Source organism: Gouania willdenowi, chromosome 10 (genome assembly GCF_900634775.1).
Source record: "Gouania willdenowi chromosome 10, fGouWil2.1, whole genome shotgun sequence".
NCBI classification, from domain to species: domain Eukaryota; kingdom Metazoa; phylum Chordata; class Actinopteri; order Blenniiformes; family Gobiesocidae; genus Gouania; species Gouania willdenowi.
In genome coordinates, this window is record NC_041053.1 from 5586931 (window position 1) to 5606803 (window position 19873).

General features: G+C 38.4%; 1 long non-coding RNA gene across 1 annotated transcript; it reads left to right on the forward strand.

Moving 5' to 3' along the window:
• Window positions 1-4567: 4567 nt before the first annotated feature.
• LOC114470531 (uncharacterized) lies at window positions 4568-13161 on the forward strand. Its single transcript, XR_003674885.1, has 3 exons — window positions 4568-4682; window positions 4791-4854; window positions 13105-13161. It is a non-coding gene; the product is annotated as an uncharacterized LOC114470531 (long non-coding RNA).
• Window positions 13162-19873: the final 6712 nt, after the last annotated feature.

Sequence of the window (19873 nt, forward strand, 5' to 3'; positions counted from 1 at the left end):
GGAGAGGCAGCCCAATACCAGAAATAAAAAGAATGAAAAGAAGACGGCTTGGAGACTTAGGTTTACACACGATTTGTCCTTTCTGTTCTCGCTCTCCCTCTGCAGCCAGTGTGTTTGCGGCGGACCCAGAGATCCACGAGGACCCAAAACAAAAGCGGTCCGTTCCTCCTCAGTGTTTGTGAATTCGTTCTGTTGATTCTCCACCTCTGTTTGCCTTTTTCCGCTTGATTTGCCGTGTAACGTGTACTACTGATTGTCCCTGAGCGCTTCTGACTTCAGTCAAGCAGCCAATAGAAACGCCCAGAACAGCTCATGGAGCACACGTGTTTGTAGAACGATCTCTGATTGGCTGACATCCAACGTCACGCTCCTGGATTTCTAAACTTTGTTTACAGAGCCAGGAGAAAGAGCAGAGATTCACTGTCCACCCAGAACACTTTGGAGTACAATATGCTCAAAGATGATTATGGATTTTTGACCAAATTATGCCAAAAAAAACTTACAAACTGCAGCTTTAAGTCCAGGACACCACCTTGACGCATTGCATCCCTTCTTTCACTTAAATGCCCTTGAATATATAATATTTGTTTTTAAGCTATTACACCCACTTCAATTTACATCTATTCCAACTGATTTGTGTGACATTGTAGTTCTCGTAAACTTTAATATCAGAAAACAAAATATATTAAAAATTACCTAGTGGTCTCCGTACACCTCCTTAATTGTGCCTGAGATCTTCTCTCATGTGGGTAGATTACCTTTGAATTAAAAAATAAGGTGATTGAGACACAAACCCACAGTAACTGGTTGAAAATGTGCAACTCAGTCATTTACAATTAAGCTGATAGATTTCATAGTTCAGAAGTGACATTTGAAAGGGTGGTAGCAGTGTAAAATGCTTAAAGTGTCAATGAAAGGCTTTATATAAATATGTATAATTGTTATTCATATTAATAATAATAATATTAACAACACAGGGGACCTACATAGACAATGATGCAGAGCATAAACAGACTAGATTTGCACTCTTCTTCTCATCTGACCGTCAACATTCAGTGTTGGTGTTCATTAAAAAATCCCACTATGACAGAGTATGCCATTGAATCGATTTGAAAATATCAAAAATAATTAATTTCTTTACTAGAAAAAAAAAATAAAAATTGTATACATGCAGAACAATCTACTGCATACCCTGAGTCTGGAACTGTCATCACAAAACTGTCGATGTGAGCAGCTTTATCATTATTTTGCTTATTGTAACACCACATAAGGAGTGTCAGGTAGGCATTGATTACCTATGACAGATAAAACAGTAAAGACGTCAAGTGTGTACAGATGCAATTCTACATACATTTACACACTAAAGCTGGAAAAAACAGACACCCCTAATATTTATCTCTCCCTAGTTTACCTTTATTTTACAGCAGTTTCTGTTTCTATGTAGCTATTCCACATCTATCCACAAGGGGGCGCATTACGTTTGTGGCATAGAGTTGGGTTTGCGCACAGAGGACGAATGGCCCCCAACTTCCAGTGCGTTTTGAGTGCGTCACGACCCAGTCTGGTCGGACGACTGACGTCACGAGATAATGAGGAACTGAAGTTTAGTTAGTTTATTTATTACACATTCACATTTTTTTTTTTTTTTTACCAAAACAAGATACATCATTAGAAATGAAAGCTCAAAAGCAGTAGGCTGAAGTAAGAAAGCTTATAGACACATACCCCATATACAATAATTATTACAATCATACAAATAGCATCAACAACAAGTGAAAACATGACAAAAGCATTATAGCACATTTTGACATCACACAGAATTATTGCAAACTACACACATTGATACATTATATTGGTGTTTATGATATAGCATTAGTATTAATTCAAATTATTACGAGGTTACCTACAGTTAATATTTGGAATGAATACAGATGCTATATCATTTTAGTTCAGAGGCCAAATATGGAGCAGTTTGACCTCTAGTGAGCCACAGATTTTAGGTGGAAAAAAAAGAACTATTTTAACATCATTATGCCCTAGTTTTCAATACCAGTTCAATTCACTTTGGAAAATTATTGATTTGACCCATTTCTGTGTAATTTAGAGGAACTTTGTGAACTGTTTGTGAGAAATTCCAAGACTTGTGGAAATGTTGAGTTCTTTCCACAATTTGCAATTAAAAAACAACTGAATTCATGTGATATAAACAAAAGAAAAATAAAAGCTCCTAAACATTTTGTAGAGTTTCATCAAACTGGTGAATTTGAGATATCTACAACTGGACTATTTGTTAATTTAAACAATAATTCATGTTTTCTCTCTCTTTCTTCTGTGGGCCAAATTGTATGCTCTAATTGGCCAGATTTGGCCCCCGGGCCTTGAGTTTGACACATGGTATACAGGGTTGAAGTCAATTAGAATTGTAATCGCGTAATTGATGATTAATTACAAGATGAGAAACAAATTAGATGACAGATAATTGTTTCAGTGTAGTTTACAGCTGGTTTAAGACATGGTTAAAACTTTTAGTAATTGAGAGCAGGGTGAAAAAAAATAATCATAATTTAATTGTAATTGAAATGTTGGTCAGCGTAATTATAACTGAATTGTAATTGAACATGGATAATTGAAGTCGTAATTGTAACTGAAAATTGTAATTGACCCCAACCCTGGTGCAATATCACAGACACCTAACACATGTTACCACAACTAGTGCTCAGTTAAGGGGATACTCCCTCTGGTGGCATACACGAGTAACTACAGCTTCAGATATAACATCTAAAAAAATAACAATCATACATTTAAATGTGTCTTTTCACACATAAAATGACTTTTAAGTATGTATGTATGTGTCTGTCTACCTACAGTATCTATCTATCTTGAGCTTTATCCCTCAGAGCCCCTAAGCTCTGGAACTCGAACTCGCTATACCAGATTTTAGATCCTTTCCTAAAACTTAACTCTATCAGAAAGACTGTATTTTAATTTAATGTATTTATTTATTAATTTTCATATATTCTATGAATGTTTTTGATGTTCATTTTATGGAACAATTTTTACTCTGTCTATGTTTTAAATTTTGTTTTCTATTTGCACTCAGTACAGCACCTTGTAATCTTATAAGTGCTATATATTTATATACTATCTATTTATCTAATTATCTATATATCATCTAATAATGTTTTTTTCTATCTATCTATCTAATTATTTAAATATCTGTTTAATTATTTATCTAATTATTTATGGCTATCTATCTATCTATCTATCTATTTATCTATCTATTTTAATTATTTATCTATCATCTAATATTTATATATCTATTTAATTATTTATCCAATTCTATCAATCTATCTATCTATATCTATTTTAATTATTTATCTCATTCTATATAATTCTATCTATCTATATCTATTTTAATTATTTATCTCATTCTATATAATTCTATCTATCTATCTATATCTATTTTAATTATTTATCTCATTCTATATAATTCTATCTATCTCTCTATCTATCTGTCTAGCTTCCTTCCTTGGGCTTTTAATTTGACGGTTTTACTTTTACTTCCTGGTCATGTGACAGTCTTTATTCATGTCTTAATCAATTACAGTAAAACAAGAAACAATGAACAGAAACAAATTTCGACCTTTATTTTGAAATCATTTTTTTTGTTTTTGGTTTCCTGTAACCCAAACGAAAAAGGGAAAAACGGCTCTGATGAGAAAAGGAAGTTGAGAAAGGAAGTTGATCACATGGTAGAAAATGGCGGAGCCTCGTAACAGCCCATGAAGTTCACCTTGCATTCTGGTTCCAAAGGCAAATACCACACATCCACAGTTCTGTTCTGCCTTTGTAAACTCAATAGTGTTGCCCAACCAGGATCCTACCCTTTACAGAGGGGTGGACCCAAACAGATCAGCTTGTTTTGTCAGTAAATTTGATTTACTGACAAGATATTGATAAGTTCCACTGACAAACCATAACATGAAACTTTCAGCATTTATAATCCTGGATGGATTATTTGCAGGATGTCATTCAGTCTGAGGAGCGCTGGTGCTACCTTTATTTATTTTTTTATTTTTATTTATTCAGTTTATTTCCAACATGGTTACATTCACTTTTTTAAAAAAATATTTTTCAGGCTGTTCAGCTGTAGCCAGAGAGTATCTGAGGTTTCATAGGTTTCAGAGGTTCATGCACATTGTGTTGCATGGTGAAGGTTTTCAATAATCAATTGGGTGTTGATCTAACCATATAATCATTGCTAAAACCATTGCTTAAGGCAAAGACAAGTGCAGCAGGTAAACATTTTGTTGTAATGTAAGGAGTTATTGCAGCCACACACTTTTTTTCTGGAATGGTCAAGGTCAATGCCATATATGGCATTATTGAAATCTTTGTGTAAACACTTAAAAACTCACTTTCTGAATTACTTGAGATGTCTTTTGTAACATTGTGATGTTGTTGAATAACATGTTGAAAAGATTATTAGTTATTGGAGTCAGGTTACACACGATCACAATAACTGATAAACAGATGACGTAAGTGAAAAGCATGAATTAGTCCTGCACATGAAGTCGGGGCTCTTCCTCTTTGATTTTGCTCAAGACTCGGTGTTGGGCATTTTTCTTAGAAGGGTGAGGTTTAGCCTGAGATCTCGTATTGAACGACTTCCTGCACAACAGGTAAAATAAAAGGTCAAGTAAGAATTTGAACTGTGATCCTTCCTATTCACGAACACACGAATAAGAATAGATTATATTCCAACAATTTGGTGACCCCGATTGTGATAGGACGGCTTCACACCGACCCGGTCCGGACCTCAGGCAGCCAGCGGGCCCGCCACCTGTAACACTGGTAAGAACACCTTTGTTGTTCATTGTTTTGGCTCCTGGAGGCTCGGACATCGTGTCGTAGTATTTTGTGTGATTTTGGATGTTGTGCAGAAAGCTGTTGCAAAAAAAATCAAGTATTAAGTAGTGCACAGTGTTGAAATAAATAAAGATACGGGCAAAGGTAGGACTCTAAAGAGTATAGCTTCATTGTGGTAGGAAGAAAGGACCCAAATAGCCCGGGGTCAGTCGGTACCTATAAAAAATCAATTGTTGAGATCTCTGTTTAGTGCTGTGTGAGTGTTGTTCGTTTGAAGATGGGAGGACATACGTCACACAGTACACAGCCACTCAGTACTGAGGAGGAAAAGCCCTCTCTGCTTCCATCTAGTGGAGAAAAGATAGTGTTACACATGTCATCTAAATAAATATAACCCACCACACACACATTCCTATAGAACAGCTGTTATCAGCAATGCACCTGACAAAGTAAAGACAGCGATCCTTTCCAACCCTGATTTACATGATGCTTCTCAGCCCCGCTGGGACGCTCACTTCTGTAGCCACATGCAGCAACATCAGATGGAGCAAAAGAAAGATCTTGAAATGAAATGATTAAAAATGCAAATACAAGAGGCCCAACAGAAAGCTAATACAGGGAAAAAACAACATGTGCAGGCGGCACAGACTCCCATACAGGCTCCCCAAGCAGACCGAAACAGCTACACATCTTATGCTGAAAGTCCTGAAACGGAAGTGGCCAGAACCTTGCTGGACAGGGCCCTACAGGGTCCCCGAGCGGACCTCACACGCTGTCCGACTGGACGGCAAAGGCGATACGTGGTACCACATCACTCAGCAAGAACAACCGTGCATCAGTTGCATGAGTGTGCATGAGTGTGTTTCCTGGTGACCAGGTAGTCTACCCTGGGTCGCCGAAGACGTCAGAGGGAAAAGGTGCAAGACCGCCCCTCCGACCACCCTGGGTTGGGAGACAATAAGGAAGTGAGAGACCATGGTCCTTCCCGACTTATGGCGTACCAAGCCACCACCACTTCTACTGCTTCGCTAAGTACCTACATATACCCTTCAGAGCATCTTGCGTCTCTTGGTGGTCTGTTATACATTCCAGTGGGTTGGTTATATACTGTTGATTATTATCTGTAATTTGGTTTTGTTGACCTCTGTGTTTAAACAATATTGAGACCTACATTGATGATGTGGTGATTTCATAGTCTGACCATCCCAATAATAATAATAATAATAATAATAATAATAATAATAACTAGAACTGCAAGCAGTTATGAAAGGGGGCCAATCTTCCCGCGTGACTCGGCCACCAGGTTTTGCGGAGCCGGTGGAAGTACGTCATGAAGGATGACGGGCTTGTGGCGGGAGTCAGGATACAGGCCAACATGCCATTTGCTGTGAACAGGTGGATGTGAAATTTTGGAAGATGTTATTTAAAGTGTGAAAGTGACAAGCCAAAATGTGTTTGCACCCATTATAGTGCCACCTAGTGGTACACTTTTTGGTATGGGTGATCTGTGTGCTCCTCTATAGTTAATCTGTAAATTTCACAGCCCTCAACATATTACTTAAAATGAAATAAGGGTTTGTTTATTTATATGTTATGATGTAATAAGCCATGCCCACTTTGACCAATCGCGAATAAATTTGAGATATGGCCTCAGGAGGGACCCAAGGTCATACCCACCAAATTTGGTAAAAATTGGTATTGCCATTTAAGAGATACAAATATTCCATTATTGCAGCGCCCCCCTAGTGGCGTAACTTATAAAAATACCCTTACAGTCACATGCCAACCAAGGATCTCAGATTTGGTGTTGTTAGCATTTATTTTGACCGAGATATGGAACAGTTATGCATTTTTATAGCTAGCTAGAAAAATTTACTTAGTAATTATTCGCGCATATTTTTAGCCAACGAAATTATTTTATCAACTTTAGATCAGGTCCAACTGAAGACTCTACGTGAAAAGTTTCACGCTGATTGGACAAAACCCCAAAGAGGAATTTGAAAAAGTAGGTTTTTGATATGTCGTGACTTACAAAGAGCAATGTGTTGTGGGAGTGGGCGTGGCCTATGTCAGTAGATGCGACTCTCTGTAGGAAACATGTGGATATTAATTTTTTGAAGATGTGAATTAAATTGTGAAAGTTAGATGCCAAAATGTTTTTGCAATTATAGCGCCACCTAGTGGCACAATTTTTGGTATGAGTGGTCTGTGTGGTCTTCTATATCTACCCTGTAAATTTCACTGCCCTCGACATAATAATTCAGCAGAAATAATTGTTTATTTATTTATGTGATATGATGTAATAAGCCACGCCCACTTTGACCAATCGCGAATACCTTTGATATATCGCCTCAGGAGGGACCCAAGATCATACCCTCCAAATTTGGTAAATATTGGTCTTGCCATTTAAGAGATATAAATATTCGTTATTTGTAGCGCCCCCTAGTGGTCTACATCATTCAAATTTTGGCGCATTTCTTCACAGTCACATGCCAACTAAGGATCTCAGATTTGGTGTTGATAGCATTTATTTTGACCGAGATATGCGCCAGTTCGCGTTTTTATAGCTAGCTAGAAAACTTTACTCGTTAATAATTTGCGCATAATTTACCCGAACAAACTCATTTTGATAACTGTTGATCACGTCCAACGGAAGACCTCAAGTGCACAGTTTCATGCTGATTGGACAAAACCCCAAGGAGGAGTCTGAAAAAGTAGGTTTTCCAGTTTTTGCGATTTTGCGCCAAGAAAAGTTGAGGCGGAATGTTTGAAATGTTTTATTATAATTCTTTACATGCATGATATAAGCATGAGCTTTTAATAAACTTCCTCTTACAAAAATTGAAACTAAAACTAAAAGTTATAAAAGTTAAAATAGAAGAAATAAAATTATATATTTCTTTTTTTTTTTTCAAGTGCAAACAATATTATGTGCAAAACCAAATCAAAGTTCTACTCTGTCAATACAAAGTGCAAACAGAGCCTGGCCAAGTATGTCATTAACAACATGATGCAACTACACAGCAGTGGCGTGCTGTGCATTTCACACCTAGGCCTTCAGTGATGTCCTCCACTGAATGAATCCACCTCTTAATACCATCATTATGACGTCATGTCTCTCTAAACCATACATTTATACAGAAACAAACATAGTCCAGTACAACTACTTTATTTCTGGAGCATTTAAAATCAATACATCCATATTAACAATTAAGAGTAGTAAAGTAAAAGTTATATGATCGCTTGGATACTGTCACAACTTAAAAATAAAAGGCAATTAGTCTACAAAAGTCCACTAAACAGCACATTGTCGCACCCGTAAAGCAGTTTCATTCATTCATTTCCGACAGTGGTGAAATGGTGTAGCCTACTCCTTGAACGTCCACTTTGATATAGATTAAAGCAAAACATTTCAGTCCCATCACTGAAGTCACAGGTGCGCCAGGTACCGGCACATTATGGGCTCTGTCTTGATTACAAAGCGCAGGCCGCGCCCGGCGCGGCACGGCGCACACCACTCCGCCAGACCGTCAAGACAGGGCTTATGAAATAAAATCACAAAAATATAAAAAAAAAGAAGAAAAAAAAGCTTTGTACTCACCAAAACGACTATCCCCGCTTATTTGAATACAAAATCCATCCTCCTTTCTTTCCTCAAGAAGACTTCAATGACTGTTGTACAGTTTATCTGTTTGTCTCAGTTCCACCAATAAGTCCTTTTCTATCGACATGGAGGCTAGTGCTGAAAGCCGAGTCTCTCTGAACCTGTGAGCCAGGGATACCGCTCGTAGCTGCTGCTTTGAAACAGGTTAGCTAGCGCGGGGGTTGGATGACCTATCCTCACAATATCAAGTTTTTCTTGAAAGGTCCGTTTTGAAAATGGGGTTGCATGTATATCAGCGACCAGGTCAATCTCTTCTCCTCCTTCAGCCATTGTGGGTTGAAAAAAACAGCGAAATGAACGCTTTAGCTCCGTCGAGTCGCTAACGGGACACCAGCTTCCATTTGATTAGGCACTCTACTTTGCATAGCGCTGCCTCTCACTAGTGTGTATCCAATCAGAGGACGTGAACGTCAGAACGTGTCACGTTCAACGTGATACCTGCTAGCTGGCCCTGATGTTGTCAACTCGAAATCTGATTGGTTATCACAATCTGTCTGTTTCAGTTCATTTAAGTGTACAGACGGGCCCCACTGTTAATTCTGAAGGCCTCGGGAAGATTTTGTGGAGCCTGGCAACACGTGACAGCTCAAATATGATTGGATGAAAGCTATAAGATGAATATACAATCCTGGAAGCAGCGCAACCAAGAGGAAAGCTATGAAATGAAGAGAAAAGACTATGAGGAATAATTTAATACATATTTATGAAAAAATTATATTAAAATTAAATTTATTTTCTGATTATGTTTAGGCCAGCAGAGAAGGCCTAGCTGGCCCTGACGACCCACCACTGCTACACAGGCATGTTAATCTAACTGTTAATAAACTTCTTCTTCCACTAATTGAAACCAGGGCTGCGTCCAAATAGTCCCTCCTATCTCCTTTCCTTTCCACTGTTCCTTCACCCCCGGAAGTGTTTAAGTGGCGGCAGTGATAAAGAGCGTCCAGGTTCTCTTTAAGCTGAGGAAAAAAAGGCTCAATGCTTCCTTTTTTACCTCCCTTAGCCTAGGAAACACTGATGCATCCTTTACCAAAGGAGACGAGATAATGCTGACCCAAAATTCTTTGCGGAGACAACATTTAAAGGGTTCACTCACGGAAACTCACAATGACCGATGTACCAATGCAATGATATACCTACCAACTTTAAATCAATAATCTAAAACCCTTATATTATGATACGTAAGACATATTATCAGATTTTAAATGACATAAAACAGACACTGTGGTTCAAGAAAAATGGATCAGAGACATTTTTAGCCACATTATGTTTTATTCAACATAATTAATATTTCTGAGTGGAAGGTGAGTGTGAGCAACCATTCTCAATGTGACGTTCTTTTAGTTTCACTTTTGTTCCTCGTAGCCTGGTAACCTCTTTTCCTTTGATTTAAATTCAAACCTTGTGATATTTGAGATTATATCAGGGGAAAGTGTTGTAAATGTGCCTTTAGTCCATTATCAGAAACTTGTAAATCTCTTCCCGTTTATTGGTAAGCCAATAAACGGGATTTACAGACTCCGAGGTCTGTAAATGCGACCGTTCACAGACGAGCCCATGTCCTGTAAATCATAACCAGCTACATCAGAATTTAAATCTCTTCCTGTTCATATGAATTCTAACAGCGACTACAAGGACTCTAAAATGCGACCGTTTACGGACGAGCTCATGTCCGCTCTAGCCGTTAAGTTAACACTTCAGCATATAAGAAGGTTTTGAGTTTAGCTTTACAGGTGGAGAGAGTAGCAGCCTCCCCTACTAAGACTGGAAGCTGGTTTCAAAGGCGAGGGGCCTGGTAGCTGAAAGCTCTTCCACCTTTTCTACTTCTAGACACTTTAGGAACTTCCAGAAGGCCAGAAAACTCAGAGCGGAGTGATCTGCCTGGACGATAGGGCATTAACAGGTTTCAGGAGCTTGATCATGCAGAGCTTTGTATGTTAACAGGAGGATTTTAAACTCTATTCTAGATTTTACAAGAAGCCAATGAAGGGAAGCCAATACTGGAGAAATATGTTCTCTCTTGTTAGTACCTGTTAGTATTCTAGCTGCAGTCAGTGTCAAAGATAACGCTTAAGTTTTTTACTGTGGTGCTGGGTGACAGAGTAATCCCATCCAGAGACACTATTTGCTCTGATAATTTATCTCTGAGGTGTTTTGAACCAAATAAATTAACTAAGGTTTTATCCTGGTTAAGAAGGAGAAAGTTACAGTTCATCCAGGATGTGATGTCTTTAAGACAAGCCTGGAGTTTTAATAACTGATGAGTTTCATCTGATTTCATTGAGAGATAAAGCTGTGTATCATCTGCATAGCAATGGAAATGTATATGTTCTCTGATAATGTTACCTTGTGGAAGCATATATAATGTAAAGAGTATTTGTCCCAAAACTGAACCTTGTGGAACTCCATGATTAACTCTGGCGTGTGCTGAGGATAGATTAACATGAGCAAAGTGGGTTCTGCCTGATAGGTAGGATTTAAACCAAACCAGCGCTGTTTCTTTAATCCCAAAAACACTTTCCAGTCTCTGCAGAAGTAGATGACGATCCACTGCATCGAAAGCTGCACTGAGATCTAAGAGCACCAGAACTGAGACCAACCCTCTGTCTGAGGCTAAGAGGAGATTATTGGTCACTTTTACTAAGGCAGTCTCTGTGCTGTTATTGGCTCTAAAGCCAGACTGAAAGCTCTCATATAAATTGTTCCTAAGTAGGTGATCACATAGTTGACCTTTCAAAATTTTCACTTTTCTCATATTTAGCACATTTTCCAACATTTAACACAACATTTAACCACATATATAGAGGTAAAAAACCCATAAAATCTAAATATTTAAATCTCAATCTAAATGGTATATGTTATATCCCCTTGTAACCTCAACCAATACACAAGTAGAGACACACAGCCACTCCCCCCCACCTTTTCACCGATGCCTGCCTGGGTGATATGTATGGCTGGTTCTCTCCCGGCAGCGGAGATTGAGCGCAAGTGTACGAGCTACACGTCACAGTACACTCCCAACACAATAGTGCAACACAGTTATTAAAATGTAATGTAAGTGAAAGCATAAGGTTTAGGGATCGAACCCACCATGGGCCACCTTTCTTATTTTGTCTTTTTTGGGATGTCTGGAATACGTCTGCTGAGCAGACCAACGTTGAAATGGCCTGAAGTTGAGACGACGCCTCTGGCAGGTGCAGAATGAAAATTTTTACAACTTTCTAGACATCCCCAAAAAGAACAAATTAGAAAGGTGGCCCATGCTGGATTTGACCCCTAGACCTTACGCTTTCAAGCGCACTTCCTTATCTAAATATTTAGATTTAACATATAATGTTTACATTTAGATATGATTTAGCATTTAGATATTATATATAACATTTAGATTTAGATTAAATATTTAGACTTAGATTTAACATTTAGATATAACATATAACAATTTGATTTAGATTTAAAATTTAGATTTAAATTAAATATTTAGATATAGATTTAACATTTAGATATAACATACCATTTAGATTTAGATTTAAATATTTAGATTTAATGCTTTTTTTTTTTTTTTTACCTCTATATATGTGTTTAAATGTTGTGTTAAACGTAGGAAAATGTGCTAAATATAAGAAAACTGAGATAAAAAATGAAAATGTGTTAGCTACAACTTTTATAATAAATTTTTACACGTGGCACCCCATAGGATATTGGCCTATAATTGGACAAGTCACTTGGATGGAGGGTAGGTTTTTTAAGGAGAGGTTTGATTACAGCGGTTTTAATGGCCTGTGGTACATAACCTCTTGCTAGAGATGTGTTAATCCAGTTCACCATATTAGTGCTAATTAGTGGAAAACATCTTTAAATAGTGGTTGTTGTAAATAGGTTGTTGGTTTAGAAGCACTAACTCAATTCAAATAGACCAAGTGGAGTGAAACTATGTAAATAAAAGCTGCATGTTGGGGATACCTCAGGAGCTGTTTTGTTTAAGAAATTATTGAGCACTCCTGCAGGGGGGACATTAGCTTTGTTTCTTATTGTTAGAATTTTATCAGTAAAGTTGATGAAGTCATCACTGCTCAGGTTGACAGGAATAGAGGGTTCTACATAGCTGTGGCGCTTGGTGAGTCTGGCTACGGTGTTGAATAGAAACCAAGGATTATTTTAGTATCAGAGTTGAGTAATAGGAAGTTCTAGCTTTGTGAAGAGGTTTTTTTTTATAAGTTGAAGTCTTTCTCCAGGCTATATGACATGTTTGAAGAGAGCCACTTCCTTTCGAATTTCCACGATGCCTGTTTTAAAAGACACAATTCAGAATTATACCAAGAAGCGACCTTTTTATGACATATCGTCTTCTTTTGAGGCAGAGCAACAGCAACCAGAGCTGTGTGCAGTGACACTGTTGACAAGGTAATCTATTTTCTCTGTCGTTAGACATTGATAGCTACTCTGTTGCGATATCATATGGATGAGAGGTAAGCAATTATGGAACTAACTGTCACATTCTGTTTGGGTTTAGCACTTTTGTTCTGAGTCTTTGTTTATTCTGTGTTCTAGTTGAACTCTTGTCTGTGTTTCAGGTATTCCTGCTTGTGGCTCCACCCCCCAGTGATGTCTGTGTGCTTGGTTGGTGACTGATTAGCTCCTTCACGTTTTCACCCAGGTGTGGCCCATTCCCAATGAAGCTTCCCTCACTGTTTAGCTGAGTGCTTGGACACAGTATGACTGCGGGATCATTGTATGTTGTCTTCCCTCCTTGTGGCCTGCTGCGTTTTGTGCCCTGCTCCATGTACCTCCTGCCTCATTGGATTTAAGTTACTTTTGTTTAGTAAATAAACATGGATTGGTTCAAGGAACGCTACTCCTGCATTCTGCCTCCTTCTCTCTCTGCATTTGGGTCCACACCCACACCGGACCATGACACTAAATCTTTAAATCTAACTACAACTTTTTCAGACAGTGATCTACTCTAGTGTAATCTTCTCTCAGAATTTAAGCAGGCTGATATTTTGAATTCAAAGGATAACATGAAGTGATCTGAAAGAGGAATAAAATCTTCATTTTTGAGCCAAGTCTCAGTAAGGCAGAATACACCTAATTGATGGTCAGTTATAAGATCACTTAGTAAAAGGGATTTGGACGAAAGCGATCTGATATTTAATAGTCCATATTTATTGATTTTTTTCATTGCTTTGTGTTCTGATTGTAGTTTTTATTTTTGATGAGATTTTTATGGTTAACTCCTATTGTGGGCTTTAATTTGTATTGCATGTTACTCTGTACAGCTCAGCACAATGTTTATGGGGTATAAGTACTCTATATTTTGAGTAAGGGGCTTATCTATGGAAATGTTTGTTGTAACTACCAGTTTATTCTCAGCTAGTCATGCACTTGTAGAATTGTGAATCAGACTGTAGATTTAATTTTATCATTTGTGCGCCACGTAAATTAGGGTGGACACTATCTTTTTTTAATAGATCAGCACGTTTCCAAAAGAGGTCAAAGTTATCAATAAATGATGGAGTTTGCAGCAGGATTGTAAGAAGTTGTGCTGCTGTAATATCGTATATTATATATTTTATATTAAACCATAGCGTTGGTTTTACCTGTGAGTTAGTTTGAGAGGGAGGAGCTGACATTCTTATAGGGTTCGGAGGAGCCAGGATTGTCAGGAGGAGGAGTTTCCGCTAGGTGATGTCACCTGGCGAGAAAAATCCAACTCGCCCGTTTTGAGCTGACTTTTTACAAGATGTGGAATAACAAGGGACGAAACAAAACTTTTTCAACTTTGACACTCTGAATGAGGCTAAATGGATGTATATAACTGTAGGAAAACCATTATAAAGTGAATTTTTCATAATACTGCTTCTTTAACTATCAGTTTAGGGTCGGACTTGGACATAAATATCTGGAATGTCTGTTGGTTTTGGTTTAGCTCTGTTGAGTTTCGAGCTTGACGGTTTATACCATAACTGGTCTGTGTTTAAGAGCAAATCAGCACAGCAAAAATAAATGATTTGGCTCTGTTTCTCTTTTTCCTCTCCCTCCTCTGCACCTACTCATTCATTCTCCAGCTCCCACCGCAGTAAAACTTTGAGAGAAACGCAAAAATACGCATGCGTGTCAGTTTGGAGCCACAAACCTTTCACACTGGAATCTAATACAGTCAAACAGTTTTTCTTTGCACTGTAATCTAGGATGTTGGCTATTTAAGTTGATAACTTGCACATTTTATGGTTTATTTGGCCTATTCAAACATCTAAAGTAGGGGTACCGGACTCCAGTCGTCGAGGGCCGGATTCAAACCAATGTGCTGTCATCAAGCTCTGCAAAAGCATGATAATGAGCCATTCAGTTGATTCAGGTGTGTTGGAGCAGATACACGTCTAAAAGTCTCAGGAATCCAACCCACTATATATATATATATAGTATTCTTAATTTGTTTTATTGGATACATCTACACTGTCTTGCACTGTTTATGAGAGCTGCTATTTTTAAAAGTGTGTGTGTGTGTGGGATATATACATATATATATACAGTATACATCAGAGTTTGTTTTATATTGGTCAAACAAATTTGTTAGGTTTGTTGTTTTTCAGGAGGGAGGTGTTATAAGTTCTAAGATTTTTTTCAAGAAGATTGATGACTTTTTCTCCCCAAAAAACTCCATGAAAATTCATCCTGCTCATTTAAGGAAAGCTGGTGCAGCTGAGATGGCTGCTCCCAGCTGACGGGAATTACCAAGGCTGGGAGGTTTTATAGGGAGCTGGGTGCTGCTCATCTGGTGTGGGGTGGTGTATGTGTGAAGGTTGGGTGGAATTGGTTAGGTCTCAATTTGTGTTGAATTGGAACAAAATGGGGAAACTTTGGTTCAGAGTTTTTTTTTTTTTGCGTGTGAGGGGGAAAATAAACCCCCATTGGGTGCCAAAAAGAAACAGTATTTTATTTCACTTATCCCTTATTTGAAAGAGACTCCCACTTATCCTTGATTTTGGGTTAATTATAGTTATTTTATCATTTTGATAGATATGGGTTGGGTGGTCATGTGGATGAATAATCCCCTGCTACTTTATAGAAATCCAATACTCATGTTTTGCTTATGCAGGATTTGTTAGTTTTCCTCAATGGTAACCTGTGTAATGAAATCAGGCGTGGCACTTACCCACATTCATGCACAACAATGATTTGTGCATGAAGGTTGGTGATGGGCCATAGGTGCCAATTGGTTGCCATGCATTTGTCAGTGTGTCCCAGGGCAGCTGTGGCTATAACTCATCACAACTGGTGAGAATGAATAATGGTTTCTGTAATAGCCCTTGTGTCACGTGCAGGTGCAGACCCAAATGCAAGGACGTAGGTAGCCCTCAGGTGCATTAAATCAATATTTATTGCTTGCATAAGCATGGTCAGGCAAGCAGGGATTCAGCACACAGGTGGTCATACCAGAGGTATCCAAAAATACGCAAAAAGGCAAAACCAAGAACACCGAGTGAGGGTGAACAAGAAGATTGTCCAAATGCAAAAACACTTGTTGAAGAATCCAGGAATTACTGGCATGAAATCGAGCCCAGGTCACAAGTGAAAACGTAATAATGTCCCAGCACTGAACTGAGGCCAAGCCTCCACATTTATACAAAAAGCAGTTAATTGCAGCTGGTGCCCAGCAGGAGAAAGCAGCTGGGAGGGAGGCCTAGAGTTCTGCCTGCCCTACAAAATAAAACCCCATCCTCCTGATACCTTGAGTATCCTTGAAAAAGCACAATATCCTCCTGAGAACCAGGAGATGTTTTGACACGCTTTTTTAAAATCTTATTTTTATGTCCTGAGTCTCTATAAAAAATGTTTCAACAAAAAAAATCACCTCAGGTCTATAGTTGATACAAAATGTAACATTAAAATGCAATGACAATTCATAATCTTTTGTTTAATTTCTAAATTTCTTTACATTTCATGAACTTCAATTAGATAAAAAAAAAAAAAATCTTAAAGCTGATCTTTTTTTTGGTAAAACATCTGACAAAGGCCATGGGTTCAAGCCCTGGGGTGGTAGTGTAATGGGTAATAATGTGGGCTTGTAATCAGAAGGTCACGGGTTCTAATCAACCAGATCCATCACTGTGCAATGTTGAGCAAGTCCCTTAAATGTTATTTCAACACATTTTCAAGGCATCCCATGCACCTCAGTTTAAAACAATTCTAAAATGTTTACCAACTGTTAAATATTCAAAAAGCACACCTAAAGTTTTAACTTTGTTCATTTGAATACTTTTTAAGAGATGGACAATGTGAGGGGCAGGGTTCTCACAAGCTGTGTTGAGCATGTCCATAACAGTCTCAATATTACTGTGGGTCCCACATAATACCTTGTTTAAATTTGAGAAGCACATCTTTAAATCAGTCTTTTGAATAGAATGTTATTTCTTGTCTATACAGTGTATTATTGTAGTAGTTATTAGTGGAGGACCTATATCAAGAATAAGTTACTCAAACTCCATTCATCATTGACCCTTCACTAATTCAACGAATTACATTTAGCTTTAAAATAAGGCAGTAACAAAAATTTAAAAAGAAAAACAACTTGAGCTTTACTTCACTAAAGCCCTCACAGGGATATAAATTCACAATTGTCTGCACCTGTGGCAATCATTCACAACACATGATCACTGTGCTGTGAAAAATCATGGCAGGGGCTCTGTCGATTCCATTTTATTTATTTTTTTAAGAACTACAGTGTACAACACATTTGGTATAGTACAGTTTTTTTTGGATTGCTTAAGCACGATTTTCAAAACAGGGCTCGTGTTTTCAAAACACTACAGAGCCTTTGCATAATTAAACACTTGTAAAAACTATACACTTTTTAAAAAACCACACTTTGTTACCATATGAAACACACGTTTCACATTACTGTACTGTTTGCATGAGTTACTCTCTGCTGTGATAAACCTAAAGCACTTCTACTTCCCTATGATTAGAGTAGGCTACTATCAACAAAGTACAAATATAATGTAATTTCACCAAACACTACACAAGACCAATGTTGCAGACTGAAGAAACTCATTTATTTCTCAACACGCCCAAAATGTTGACATGGAAATTCATAATACCGAAACAAAATGTGACCAAAAAAAAAAAAAAAAAAAAAAAAAAAAAACTGGACATCGTCTCTTCGTCTAGCTGGATCTGGCCAGAGAATTTCATCGACATCGCAGGCAATGTTGTCATTAGTAAGACACCTTGGAAAGAAACGTCTTGAATGACGAAGCCACCCTTGCATTGCTGCTACCTCCATCTGGTCACAGGCCTCCTCCATGGATTGGATGAGGGGTACCTCAGCCTGGAAACGGAGGTCATACACCTTCCACCACCATGCAGAGAAAATCTCTTCTCTAGGGTTGAGGAATGGAGAGTATGGTGGAAGATAGAAGACAGTGAAATGTGGATGTTGCAGGAACCAGTTCTGAACCAGAGCAGAGCAGTGGAAAGACACATTGTCCCAGACAACAATGTATTGCATATGATTGATTTGATTTGCTGCTGTTATGTTGTGCAATTGGTCCAAGAATGTAAGTATGAGTGCTGTGTTGTACGGACCCATATGGGCATGGTGGTGGAGGACCCCATTTTCTGTAATGGCTGCACAGAGTGTTATTACCCCCACGTTGCCCTGGGACATTGACTATAGCCCTGTGGCCAAAGATGTTTCTGCCCCTCCTTCGTGTTCTCGTCAGGTTGAACCCAGCCTCATCTACGTACATGAACTCATGCTGGATCTCCTCTCCATCCATTTGTAGAACTCTCTGAAGAACAGTATCAGGCAAAATTGTGTACTTCGGTGTAGATCTAGTATACATATTACAGTACAGTAAAAGATTATGAGACAGTATGCATGATCACACTGTTAAAGTGAATACATACCTCTGCATAATCATGCCGCAGTCGTTTCACCCTTTCGGAATTGTGCTCGAAAGGCACTCGATAAATTTGCTTCATTTGAATATGGTTCTTTTTTAGGATGCGTGCCAGTGTTGATGTCGAGACCTGATGACATTGTTGAATATGGTGTAGTTATTGACAGTGTTAGCTTGGAGCTGATTGAGTGTTATTGCATTGTTGGCCAAAACCATTTTTACCATCTCCCTTTCTTGCTGTTCTGTGAACATGGGAGGTCTTCCCCCTTGTCGTTCCCGACCCGCAATCCTAAAAAAAAAAAAGAACAGTATACAACACAAGTAATTTCACAGGAAAAGGTAACAGAAGTGCTGATAGTGCATAGATTACAGTACTGTAAGCAGTTACTGAAACTGTGCAGATGTTTTTGATATATTTTTACAATACCTATTTTCCAGTGGAAATGTTCTTATCACACTTGCCACTGTATATCGGCTTAGATTTGGCTGTACTCGCAGTCCAGCCTCCCTCAGCATCAGGCCGTGATTGACAACGTGGTCAACCAGTGTTGCGTGGATCTCATTTGTCAGATTCGATCCTCTTTCAGAACCTTCTTGTCTTCCTCTTCCTCCAGCATGGCCTCCTTCTCTTCCTCTGTTGATTCCTCTTTCTCCTCCTCCTCCTCATCTTACTGTTTCTCTGACTCTTTCCATTGTGCTTGAAGACCAATGAACTCACCTGCTGCTTTTTATAAGGCTTACACACCTGATTGGTGTGTCTACAATTAAGCAAACGAGTGTTTGCACACCTGATGACTGTGTTGAACCAATTGGTTGGACGGTGTGGTAATTTGACAGTCAGTGCTTTGGTATTGCAAGGAAGTGACTTCATGATAGATTTGTGTGTAATGTATGTTAAGTGTGTTCAGTGTTTTGCAAATCACTGTGTGTAGAGTTTTGCAACAAGTGTGAGGTTGACAATGTGCTTATAGTTGTGCAAATATGGGCTGATGTTTTGCTTCTACGGTGTAAGGTTTTGCTAATAGTGTACTACTTTTAATTTTAGTGTGGAATCCAAAACTGTAATACAGCTCTACCTACTCTCTCAGATTACATAAAAAGATCTGCTATACATCCTATCAGGTGGACATGCCAGCCCCTCAAAATTGGATGAAAAGTTTGGAGTTATATAGGATGCACTCAGTAGAACCAATTGCTAAAACTGAAAAGGTATACCTGGAGAAAAAAAATTGAGTCTGCTCTTGAAATTATATTCCTTCAATGCCAGTTAAGGTAGGTGCATTTTGGCCCTTATGGTTCTTCCATAGGATGTATGGGATGGTCATCCTCGGGATCATGGAGAACACCTGCTGCAGTGATGTCACGTTCCCTTGCTGGAGTGACCCTGCAATTTTTCAGGCACTGGAACTTAGCTTTGAGAATGCCTATGGTATTCTCA